Source organism: Lutra lutra, chromosome 4 (genome assembly GCF_902655055.1).
Source record: "Lutra lutra chromosome 4, mLutLut1.2, whole genome shotgun sequence".
Classification (NCBI taxonomy): domain Eukaryota; kingdom Metazoa; phylum Chordata; class Mammalia; order Carnivora; family Mustelidae; genus Lutra; species Lutra lutra.
This window is the reverse complement of record NC_062281.1, coordinates 183,640,459-183,653,081: the sequence shown is the minus strand read 5'-3', so window position 1 is coordinate 183,653,081 and position 12,623 is coordinate 183,640,459. Positions and strand designations below refer to the sequence as shown.

The following is a 12,623-nucleotide window of genomic DNA, read 5'->3' as shown; positions in this document are numbered from 1 at the left end:
GACAGCCTCGAGGTTGCCGAATGCCGACTATGTGCCAGCCATTCTGCTGCGTGCTTACATATATTATCCCCTTTGCTTAGCTTCTGAAGAAAGTACTATGAGACCCATTTCACAGGCGAGGAGACTGAGGCACAGGGACTAAGGGCCTGTTTGTGGAGCGAGTGAGAGGCAGAGCTGGAATTCGGATCCAGGCCAGGCTGCGGGGTCCGAGCTCCTTCTGCCCCAGGCCCTGCTTCCCTGTGTCTGAGTTTCCCGACCAGCTCAGGCCTCTACTCACATGAACATCCTTTCCACTCCGGATGTTTACATTTATCCGTAAGTTGTTGGATAGATGCTGCACACGGCACTGGAGGCTATCTACCCTGAGAAGTCCTGCAAGTCCTTTGAGGAAGGAGATGGGGCTTTGCAAAGTTGAATAATTGGGCATTCAAGAAAATGAGTGAACAAAAGATGGAAGAAATAAACAATAATGAAGACTATTCTAGAGACCTGAAAGGTCAGAGTTCACGAGGGGACACCCCGTGCTGGGGCGGCAGGGACAGGGACCCCAAATCTCAGACCCTTCATTAAAATGTCAAGGATGGGACACACTGACTCACTGGGGAGAACGTTTTTATCTTCTGCTGCAAAACAGGCCAGGCCAGGTTCTACAAGAGGGCAGCTTGCCAGTGCTGGCTAAGTAGGCCTGATGGTTGCAGGCGTCTTAGCTACAAGGAAAAACCCCAACAGTTTCCATTCCAGAATGCTGTGAACTGAGATGGTTAATTAATATGTAAATCAGTGGGACTTGGGGTGTTTTCTTCCCTGGTTGGAATCCACCTAACCCCCGTGGGAGCGTGTGTGCTTTCATTGCAGAACGTCTGGGTTCTTCCATGCCTATCAACCGAGGCTCACACAGAGCACCTACTTACACAAAATTCTGAGTGAGGGGAGGCCGAGGAGGGAAGGGAACCAACAATGGCCATGAGAGGTGGGATCTGTCCATGAGACTGGGGGGGTGGGGGGTATTTACCAGGGCTGACCATGGCCAGGAAAAGGAACACTCCTCGAGACTATCCCCTCCCTGGCTCTGTGCTCACCACAGAAATTCTGGCAGATAATTTGTTTCCCCAGGAGCCTGGGCAGTGAGCATGGACATCTGCTCCATCTGCTGTCATCAGAGGGTGACAATTATTGGTGACCCAATGAATCAGCATTCAGTTCCCAGTACTGTGTCTTGTGAGTTTGTTTGATGGGACTCTGATCAGCTCTGGGTGCAAAAGAGACAGAATCAGGTTTCTGAAAATCCCAGAAGCAGACCTGGGGATGTGCGGGCGGCTCAGGTGCTGTAGGGCTTGGGGCACTCTGTCGCCATGCCAGAGGTCCCCCTGGACAGTGTCTGAATGTGAGCAGCCTCAGCAGATACCCTGGACAGAGCCTGCTGTTCCCCAGGCCACAAGCCATTGATGCTCAGATGAAACAGACCTGTTCCTAAACTTCTAACCACCCTGGGGCTGAGTAGTAAGCCTCCTGTCACTGGAAGCAATGGCTGGTAGACACCTCTGACGGATGAGGCCAAGGGGGTCCTGTATGCGTGGAGCTCTGAACCAGAGGATTCCGAGTAACCCCTTGGAACCCGGATAGAAGAGTCTGTACTTTCCGGGGTTCACAGGATGGGAGAATGCACTGAGGCCCTTGCTGACCAACCCCAAGGGTATCGTGAAATTCTCCTGGATCACCAAACTGATTAGACTGAATGGTGAGTTGCCCTTCCAATGTTCTAATACTTTCAACACGCAAACCACCTCCTGTATCATAGCTAGTGATTAAGCATTTCCTACGTGTCAGGCTGGTGCAAGGCACCTACTATGTGCTGTTTTCTACATCCTCATGGTATCTCCATGAGGTGGGTATCATTAGGTATATTTTACTCGAGAGGAAGGCTTGAAGAAACTCTGTAGCCTGCACAGGGTCGCAAGGTTGGTAGTGAAACCAGGATTTGAGCCCAGTGCTCTCTGACCCTGAGCCCATGATTTTAACCCTGGGGCATTAAGAACTGTGGCCTTCTACAACTTCTCATAGAGTCATAGAGTCAACCCTCTAACATCACAGTTAGGAGGAAGAAGCATGTCTACAAATGGTTAGACAGGGTGGTAGGAAAGACACTCCAGGGGGAGAGGCTGATTTCTAGAGGTAAGTGGGCTCATCTAGTAGGCGCTGGGGGTCGGGGGTGTGGGCTGATGGTGGAGCAGAGAGGCCAGCCCCAGAGGCCAGGTGAGACAAGCCCACCAATCCTTGCCTTTTTCCTACAACCGTGACAATCCAGGTTCACCGTGCGAGTAAATGCGTTTCAGCAGGTGGCAACGGCCAAAGTCAAGGGTGTCTGTATCCCCAAGAGAATGCAAGCAACTTCCCAAGGGAGTCAGCGGCCTAATCTGCAGCCAAGCCTGGCAGAAAGACCCTGTTAGTTTAGATGAAAACAGCAAATGGATCCCATGTTCTGATGAATCATTCCTGTCCTGGGAAACGCCATCGGAAGATGATCCTGTCTTACGGCAAGCTCAGACCAGTGTGTGTTACAGCCTCGGAGAAAGCCACCTGGATGAGTGAATGGAGAAGGGACAAAGGCGTTCTTGTGTACTGAGGTCCTCTGCATGGCAAGCACTGTGTTGTCACATCGGCTACATGGAAAGGCCAGCAGAGTGCTAGAGTTGAAGCCGGGGCCCTCCATTCGTACATGATCGCACCTCTGCCCTGTCCCAGGTCCCATCCCAGGGGCTGGTGACACAGGGGAGAAGGGAATGCTGGAGTCCCTGACTTCAACCTCTTCACAGACAGAACAGGAGTGTCAATACCTAGACCTTAGCACTGTCTGTACGTTAAGCAAAGTGCTTAGCACCGTGCCTGGTCCATGGTAAGTGTTCGATAAACAGAAGTTACCAAAGCCCAGAACCAGCCCGAGAGGCGTCAGTATCCCTATTTACCAACTAGGCCAAAGCTCAGAGGTGGAGTGACTTGCTTTCAGGGCCCCCAGAGTAGCGGAGCCTGGATTTGAACTCGGGTTTCTACACTCCAGATCCAGCGCTCCTTGATGTCATCTGGCTTGGCGGCCATAGTCCCTTGCATCTTGAAGATCCAGGAAAAGCAATCCAGTGGCACCAGCTTATAGATGGAGCAGGGACTGGGGGGGCGGCCAGGACCCACTTAGTGCACACACCCCGGGGGCCCGGAGTGCAGCACGCCTGGCTGCCTTTTATCTATGGAATGAACACGCTGACAGGAGGGCTGGCACATCTCAGATGTCTCGCTGACTATGTGGACAGGGCCATGGGGCAGGGACAATATGTAATGTCTCTAATTAATTCCCCTCAAATCCTTTTGGAATGAAGAGGAGAATAAATGCGTCAATGAACTGAAACGGAACCGATTTTTTGGTTCACGCGGCCGTTTCCTGGCTCAGCCTGTGACCATGAGTCAGCCTGAGCTGGGCTCGCTTTCCAGCTACTTAATTCTTGAAAGCTTTTAGAGCAAACACATGGAGAAATGAGCAATCCGTTACGATTGGGGGCCCAGAGCCTCTCAGCAAGTGCTTGGATGGTGGCTCTTCCTGGCACCAGGCGCTGCTCCCCCACCCCTGCCACCTGCCGGAGCCAGAAATACCCTTGGTTGGCGGGTCCGTCACTCCCCGAGCCCATTCATCCCGTCGGCTGGCGGACGGGCAATCGGAAGGCACCCCTTCATCTCTGGGAATTCTGGCTCCACGCATTTCCTGCCCAAGGGCACAAACGTTTGTTGGCAGGTGCACATTCTGTCTCAGTTGGGAATGGGTAGGATCATGGCGTGGGGTGTGCGCGTGGGTGGTCTGGAAGCAGAGGGGCCCGGGTGCCCTGGGTCACTGGGAGGCAAGGCCAGGCTGCAGGGGGCTGTGTGCTGTCCTCTGCAGGCAGTGCTCATGGTCAATGTCATGGCTGCATTCCCGGGCTTCCATGAATCAACTACTAACCCGTATTGGGCACCTCCTATAGGCCAAGACCTGGGAAGGAGCTGAACCCAACAGGCAGGTCCTCCATGAGGCTGACCACCCTCTGGTCGGGGAGGGAGACCCCCAGGTGGTCCAAGCAGAATGGCCCCCACTGAGGGCCTGGGTACTGGGCAGGAACCCCAGCTCGGCCACCTCCCCGGCTCTGCCTTCGGGCAAATCCCTTCAGCTCTCTGGGTCTCTGCCTCCTTCTCCGCCATTCTGGAAAACGGGACAAGGACTGCCCGCCTCGTGATGCTGTCGTGAGGCTCAGTGATTAACACTGCTCCACGAGGGCCTAAGCACCACGTCCCACCCTGTCGCGGCCAACACCCCACACGGAAGCAAGCCCACGCTGTGCCTGTGTCCTCTGAGAGAAAGCAACAAGAGGGTCACCTCGTCAGTGCTTGTTCCTAAAGTGTGTGTGTGTGTGTGTGTGTGTGTGCATGTGTGTGCAAGTGTGTGTGAGTTAAGCATGGCCTTTTCAAGTTTGACTGCTTTACACCTTTCTGCAAGAAACACCCACTTTCTTTTTTCTTTTCTTTTCTTTTTTTTTTTTAAAGATTTGTTTATTTATCTGAGAGAGAGAGAGAGAGAGAGAGAGAGTGCATGGGTAGGGAGGGGCAGAGGGAGAATCCCAAGGAGACTCCCACTGAGTGTGGAACCCAACGCGGGCTCGATCCCACAACCCCGAGATCACAGCCTGAGCCGAAATCAAGAGTCGGATGCTTACCCGACTGAGCCACCCAGGCCCCCCCAAAACACATTTTCCTTTCTAATTGCTCCAGAGACTTCCTTCCATGAGGCTATTGTGCACACAATCTTGAAACGATGCTGTTTTTTATCCATGCTCCAAGCAACATCTTCTGTGCCTTAGAATATAAGTGTTTTATCTTATGTTGGCAAGACTACTAAAAGCTGTTTGTTGAACTCCTCAGAACAACACAGTGTTTAAACCACTTGTCAAGGGGGGGTTTGAGAGCCACATCTTGAAAAGGTTGTGTCTGAGCTCACGTGGGGTTGGGGACCCTGGGGTTGGGAGAAGGCTGAGAACCTTCTGGGTGGCAAGACAGGGACCCAGCCCCAGGAGGCTCTGCCCAAGCAGAGAGGAGTTACCCTGAACTTGCAGTTTTCTTTCTCGGGCACCGGCAGCTCTGTGGCAAGGACAGCTGATGGGGATCTAAGGCCAAAACATCCGAATGGACGCACCTGGAAATATCACTTGGCCTCACACGGAGCCTTCGCTGCAAAAGGGAGATAATTATCCTGACCTTAGGTTGTTGTAAGGATCGGCGGCCAAAGTTGTGAATCAGAGCAGGGGCCAGCCACGGTGGACGTGAGTTCCCGCTGCATCATTACAGCCCGGTAGCCTAGGCTAGGTGCTTTAGCTCTGTAAGCCTCCATTCCTTCATCTGTAAAATGGGGATAGGTAGATTCTCACAGGATTATCGTGCAGATCGAATAAAATGTGGTGTGCATTGTACTTAGCTGTGCCTGGAGCATCGTAGTGCCCACTGTCAGCTGGTGAGAGGACCAGGAGGAGAACAGGTCTAGGGGTGGGAGAGGGGGCTGGATTCTTGTGTTTCCTTCTGTTTCCTAAGCCCAGTGCTTATGGGAGCCTGTGGTCTCCCCCAAGGGCAGGACACTCAGGTTAAGGATGTCAGCCCCCACCAGCCGGCTGCCCTAGAAGCTGGTAGCACGGGACAGTAAGAACACCCCATACCGAGCACCTACTGTGTGCTAGGTGCTTTCCAGATGACTGACGCACGTCACTGCCAACCCTGCAAGACCCCAGCTCGTGTCTCAGATGGCGGGTTACTTGTGAAGATCAGACTCTAAACTCCATAGGGAGACAGGCCGTCCTGACTTACTCACTACGGTCTCCCCAGGGCCCTGCACAGCGCCCAGCGCACACCAGGTGCTAAATGCGTAGGAGCTGATGGAGTGAATTTCATTTAGAGAACTGCTGTATGGCAGGTGTGAGCTGAGCTGTGGAAGGGGCGGAGAGAGTCTGATGCAGACTTCGTGCTGAGTGTGGAGCCTGATGTGGGGCTCCATCTCATGACCCCGAGATCACGGCCTGCGCTGAAATCACAAGTCAGAGGCTTCACTGACTGCGTGCCCAGAGACACTCCCATTTCCCGCCGTGTTTCATATACATCAGGGCAGTGGAGACGCCGCAGGTGACAGGCAGAGTGCTGGGTCTGGGACTCCAAGCAGACACTCTAACTCCAGAGCCCACTGCTCACAGCTCCTAACCAGGCAGCTTCGCGGTGGAGGAAGGGCTGAGCTGCCTGTTACCGTCACCTTGTGGCCTCGAAGCCCTGTGTCTTGTCCCCTCCTTCCTGCTGTGCCCTGTCTGCTGGGTGAGGGGACCGGATGGCCAGCTGTGGAGCTCCGGGGACCAGTGGCTTGCCGCATTGCTGGTAAGCGGGTGCGTGTAGCCGGGCTCTGCGGGCTTCCCTGGAGGGCATCCGTGTAAACACACACGGGTGTGAGCAGGTGTGCATTTTTGTGAGCACGTGTGTGTCCGTGTTTCTATTTGTTTTACTGTCTGGTGTGGGTTAAACAAGTGTGGCCACAGGGTGCTGCTGGAGTCCCGCCTGTGCCCTCGGCCTGCCCCACACCCCAACCCCAAATGCCGGGGAGTCACAGTCTTGGGATTCAGGACCTTTCAGCTCCCCTTCGCAGGTAGGTGTTTCGTTTTCTCCTTCCCATTTCTGGGCACTATCAGGAGTTCCCTCACTTTCCGAAAGAGAAAGGGAAATGAGGGATGGGGGTGCTTAGAAACGCCCCTCCATGTGGAGTCACTGAGAAGGCCAAGGGTGTGAAGCGGCTACTCACCCTGGGCCAGGGAGGGGCCATCTGGCCGAGACTGCCAGGCCACTGAGGTGTGCACAGCTGCTGTCTGTTGGGAGTAAGCCGGGACTAACTAAGGGACAGACCTCTGGAGTATCCGTGAAGATCCCTCTTGCCTCCTGTCCAGATACAGGGTGGGTTGGGACATTACTAAGAGGGGGGACAAGATCAGAACAGTCAAGAATAAAGACTTTCTCAGGGGTGCCTGGGTGGCTCAGTCAGTTAAGCGTCTGCCTTTGGTTCAGGTCATGATGCCGGGGTGCTGGGATGGAGCCCCGTGTCTCGGGCTCCCTGCTCAGCAGGGAGTCTGCTTCTCCTTCTCCCTCTGTCCCTATTCCCCAATCCCCAACTCATGTTCTCTTTTTCACGCTCTGTCTCAAATAAAGAAAATCTTTAAAATAAGTAAAACACAAATAAAATGCAGAGGTTTTCTCAGTAAATGCAAATGAGCTATGTTACCAACATAAAAAGGCCTCCCTTTTTCCTGCAAAAACTTACAAGCATCTGTGCTTGGCACGAAGCTGAGCAGGACGTGGTTCCCTCCTGCAAGGAGCTTTGAGAGTGGGGGAGGCTGACATGCGGACCCCGCCCTGATGCGCGGTGGGGCTCATTCCTCCACTTGGTTCACTCTCATGGGTCCATCAAGTACCTAGTACATGCGGGCAGGTAGGCTCAGGGAGCAGGGATGAGAAAGAGCAGCAGCACCCCGGTGCCCGTCTGTGTTGCGGTTCCTGGCCGGGGCTGCACGCCACAGCTGCCCAGCGGTGACGGACCCCTTTGGCGGGGAGCCCCGGCATATTGGTTTTGGGAAGAGAATTGCCCAGGTAGTTCTGCTGTGCGCTCCGAGGCTACAGTTAGTGGGCCGGCGGGACTGACGAGTAAACAGGTGGTTCTTAACAGTGACGCCAGAGCTGGAAAAGATGCTCAGGCAAGAGCGGAACAGTGGCTTGGAGAGACGGTCTGGCACTGGGGTAGAGATCACACAGCTCCTAGCCGGACTGCCTGCTCTGCTACCCGCCAGCCATGTGATTTGGGCAAGTTACCTACAGTCCATACTTCAGTTTGCTCATCTGTACAATGGGCACGACACCAGCATCAACCCGATGGGGCTGCTGGGGAGGGTTATGTGAGATGACGGGGTGAAGAGGGTCAGACTGCACGTGCGACACACAGGCTCCTCGGCACAGACCCTTTCACAGGACCTGCTCAGCTGCTCATTTCTTCCATGATTCAGAGGCTGAGCATCTAACCAGTCAGTTCCAGCTGCTTAGCCCGGCATTCGAGACCTTATACCAGGCTCCTGTCCTAACCATCTCCTGCTGTCCCACCTCAGTCTCCTTTCAAGGCTACAAAAATGCTGGGCACCCCTGAGAATCCCTCCTTTGCTGTGCCAACCTGACTCTCTGCAATGCCCTTCCCTCTTGCCTCACTGGATGACCCCTGCCCACCATTCAAGTTCAAGGTCCTCTGCAAAGTATAGCACAGGGGTTGAGAGTGAGGCTTCTGGAGCCAGGTCCCCTGGGGTCGAAGCTTGGGATTTGCGTGGCTTACCCTGGAGGTCTGTGTTTTCTTGTTCGCGAAGCATGGAGTATGGCTACCTCCCAGGGTCGCTATCAGACTGAATGAGATCCTGCACATAAGTGCTTTCTGTGTGGCGGGGTGCACAGTGGGTCCGCACCTGGCGCATGAGCCCATCGGCCTCTGCTTGAGTCCCTTGCCCCAAATCAAGTCCCTCCATCTTTCTGAGCACTCAGTGCCAGCCAGGCACAAACGGGGATGGGGGCCTGGGAGGGTGGGGGGTTGGAGGGAGGTTCAGACAGACCCTGCCCACCTGGAGTTCCTGGTCTCACGTGGGGGTGGGAAATGGACACAGAATGACAAACTCCTTCATCTACGCCACTAACTACTAACTTTAACCACACTCACTAACGTTCCCTGTGCAGAGTAGATCTTCCGATCAGAGTTGAGAAGCAGAAATACTCTGAGTGTCCCCAGATCACAGCATCTCCTCCACATACATCATCTCATTGTCTCTTGAGTAGCCTTCGAGGTAATGTATCAAGCCCATATTCACATGGGCACTCTGGGGTTCAGAGAGGTTCAGTGATTTGTCCAAGGTCCCACAGCTGGTCAGCAAAGAAGCTGGGACCCAAATCTAGGTCTGCCTAATACAGAAGCCCCAGTTCTTATGGGTGGGCCATGAAGATGCAGGGGAGGGAGCAGGGAGCAGGAAGGAAGTTGCCTTGGGAACCAGCCCCCAAAAGGCTGAGGTGCAGGGACGTCTCAATGTCTCAGCACCCCCTTGTCACGGAGGGGCCACTCGTCTCCCACCTGGCAGTTCCCCGCCTCACATGCACATACACCAGGGTGACTTCACTTCTATCACAGCCAAATGGACGATGGTAATTAATTCAATCTGTTCAGCAGGGAAATTGAAGACTTGGCTTATATTACTGACCTGACATTAACACGTAACTTATGCTAGTTGGGGCCACAGACATGCCTTTCTCCTCTGAACTGAGAATGTGTCCTATAGAAGACCATGTCCCTCCAGCTAATGAGGAGCCTGGCAGCTGGTCAGCTGCTTGGGTTGAGGGAGAATGGCAGGGACGAGCAAGATGATGTCAGCACAGAGGATGACATTTCTTCCAGAACTCCCAGGGAGAAGCAGATTCAGAGAAGTGGGGGTAGTCTGCAGCCAGCCCTGGACTGGTAGGGGGCCCCGCAGCCTGAGTGAGATGCTAGAGGACGTGTTCACCAGGACCTGGCATGGGGCTGGATGCCTGACCTCCATGTTCTCCAGCCTTTGCCACTGCCCGCAGGCGACATTAGCCTATTGCTGCAAACAGACATATGGACTGTGTGGACACAACAGGGAGGCTGTGTCCTTCCCCAGCCCCAGCAACCCAGCCGAGCAGAGTCAGGACTCAGATCCACGTCTCCGTGGGCTGCAAAGCCAAGCTTTCCTCTACCCTGGCAGAGTCTGGATTGCCCTTTGGCAATTTGCTCCTCTCCCCGCCATGGTGGGTAGAACACGTTGCCTCATACTGACCATCCAGGGCTTGGCCATCGCTTTCTTTGGCCAACTGAATGTGCGGAAGATTAAAAATTGCCGAAAACACTTTGCCACTCCTTGCATTCGGGGAAAGCATTTCCCCTCTGATCCCTTGAATCTGGTCTGGCCTGTGACTTGTTCTGACCCACAGCATGTGGTGGAAGTGATATGTTCTGGGACCTGGCCTTCCGAGGTCTTGCCCCATTCACTCCTGCCTTCTTGAAATGCTGCCCAGAGAGAACCCATGAGAACATCACGTGAGCCTGATGGAGGAGTCATGGTCCGCTGGGAAGGACTGAGGCATGCCGGGAACCCCCAGCCAGCGGCCAGACAGTGAAGGAGGCCGGCTCCCATGTTCCAAGCATTCCAGCTCTGGCTGCAACCACACCAGTGAGCCCAGGCACGAGGAGAGGAACTTCCTAGTCAACCCACAGGACTATAAGAAATACCCAGTTATTTGCGTATTAAGCCATAAGTTTGGAGAGGTTGTCTGCAGCAATGAACGGCTGATGCCGAATGGTGGTAGAGACGGCACGACCAGAGGTCTAGAATGTGCACGTGCGGTTTGCCTTGGCCCTGGCCCTCTAGTGCTCTGCCCTGAGAGGAACATGCCCTGGGGGGCCGCTGCCCCTTCCGCTCCACTGTGACACACGCGCATGGGGCAGATATGGGGGCAGATGTGAGCGCAGCCCGCAGCCTGGGGCTAAGCCTATCCAACCCACGGCCAGAAACAGAGCCTGTTCTAGAACAAGCGAACCACCGTAGATCCTAGAACATGGCAAGGGTGTGGTGTAACCCTGTGAGTTTGGGGGTTAGCTTGTTACCCAGCATCACCCTGGCAGAAGCTGACCGGTACACCCATCCTGCCTCTCTCTAACCCACACATTTTTAGCAAGAGTCCTGTGTCCTGCATGAGAAATGGCAGCCCCTAATTCTCCCAAGAGATTCTGACAGCCCTGTTATCATTTGCACAAAGTCGTAGGAGCAGAACATGACATGATGTTGGGGACGTCAGTGGTGCGGCTGTGGTTCCAACAAAGCCCTTTCCCACAGGGGATCAAAGAGCTGAAGGCGGGAGACACGTGGGTCTCCAGGAGGCTCCTCCCAGCTGGCCAAAAGGTCCCAGGAGGATTATCTGTACTAGGAAGAGCTGCAAAGGCAGGGAATTGATGACTTTCTTACTTGTTCTGCTCTGGTGATATCTAGTTAGGGGAAGAACTTACAGAGAATGTATGACATTCTCTATGCTGGAAGTGGAAAGTCACTGGTACCAGAGCCCCAGATTCAGCCCTGCTTCCTGGGTGGTTTCTGCCTGACCTCTGACCCAGGCCTGAATTTTCCTGGTGCAGACAGCTCCAAGTTGACTCCCCAGGCCCTTCTGGATGGTGATCCCAGGTTACCCAAAGCTACTGGAAATAGGACAGAGGTGTCTCCCCATTGCTTAGCGATGCAGACAAAACCAAGTGACAAGGGGGCTGTTGAAAGCTACGAGGGAGTAGGGTACGGTGGGGGGGGGCGGTCCTCCAAAATGACAGAAGATGAAGCCTCTTCTGCAGGGCTCACCCACAGGGGCTTGGCCCTTCCATGGTCAATGCCAAGGACAGCACACCCGCCTTACTTGTGTGACCAGGAAAATAGCTCTGGTCCCCAGTCCAAGGTGGGGAGGCATTTTAGCAAAACAGAAAGAACAGGAATGAAGCAGGCCCCTTAGCCCCAGGATCTGTCCCACGCCCTCTGGGGATGCCAAGGATGAAGATAACACCAGTCAGGCAGGTCTGGCTCCCTCAGATCCAGCCAACTCTGAACATTCCCGCCCCTCCTCGCTTGCTGGCAGTGGGTCGGCAGTCGGGTCACATGCTCAGGGGGAGTGGCCGGGGGCCCGTCTTCAGGGCTGGCCTCTGGTTGGCAATGGCTCTGAGAGCACAAGCTGCAAACAGACGTCCCGGAGCGCAGTTTGGTTACCAAGGGAGGGCTCTACAAGGTGCAGAAATGCTGTGTGGGGTCCCTGGAAGCAAGCACGCAGGCCGGGTATTATAACTCCATTTTATGAGTGGGGAAGCCAAGGCCCAGAGAGGCGTTCCCAGAAAATCCCCAGGGAGACGGCCGGGTGAACCCCTGTCTGCTGCCCACCCTCTGCTCCCGGGCCGGGGTCATTACCAGCTCCCTCTCTTGCCTCAGGGGCCTGCTGCTGCTGTGCTCCACCAGGAGAGGGGTGAGTCTGGGTCCCGCAGACTGTGGGCCATTCCAAGAGCCCCGAGCTCTACCCCTCCCTCCCCCGGCCGTCCCCCGCTGACAGACCTGCCCGAAACTGGCCCTTCATCCTGGGACCCCTCCCACCCAAGGTCCAGAGCAATGGCACTCAAGCTTCCCACTGTCCCAACACTCAAAGTGTGTCAATTGGACAGCATGAACACACACCAGACGTGGTCTAGTGGCTGGAATGATGGCTCCCCTAGAAGGGACATCCACCCGGAACCTGTGGATGAGAACTTCTTAGGAAACTGTACCTTCAGATGTAACCGAATTATGCAAATGTTATAAAGTTAAGGATCCTGAGATGAGATCATGCTGGCTTTGGCGGGGGGGGGAGTGGGGGTGGCTAAACCCAATGACACTGTCCTTACAAGAGAAGAGAAAGCAGGAAGGAGAAGATGACAGGAGGACAGAGGCAGAGAACGGAGGGAAGCTTCTACAAACCAAGGAGGGCCAGGG

General features: G+C 54.6%; 1 protein-coding gene across 2 annotated transcripts in view; it reads right to left on the bottom strand.

The window, feature by feature from the left end:
• The window catches only part of TMCO4 (transmembrane and coiled-coil domains 4), an 86,986-nt gene that overhangs the window by 23,725 nt on the left and 50,638 nt on the right, over positions 1-12,623 (bottom strand). The gene's annotated exons all lie outside the window — the stretch shown is intronic.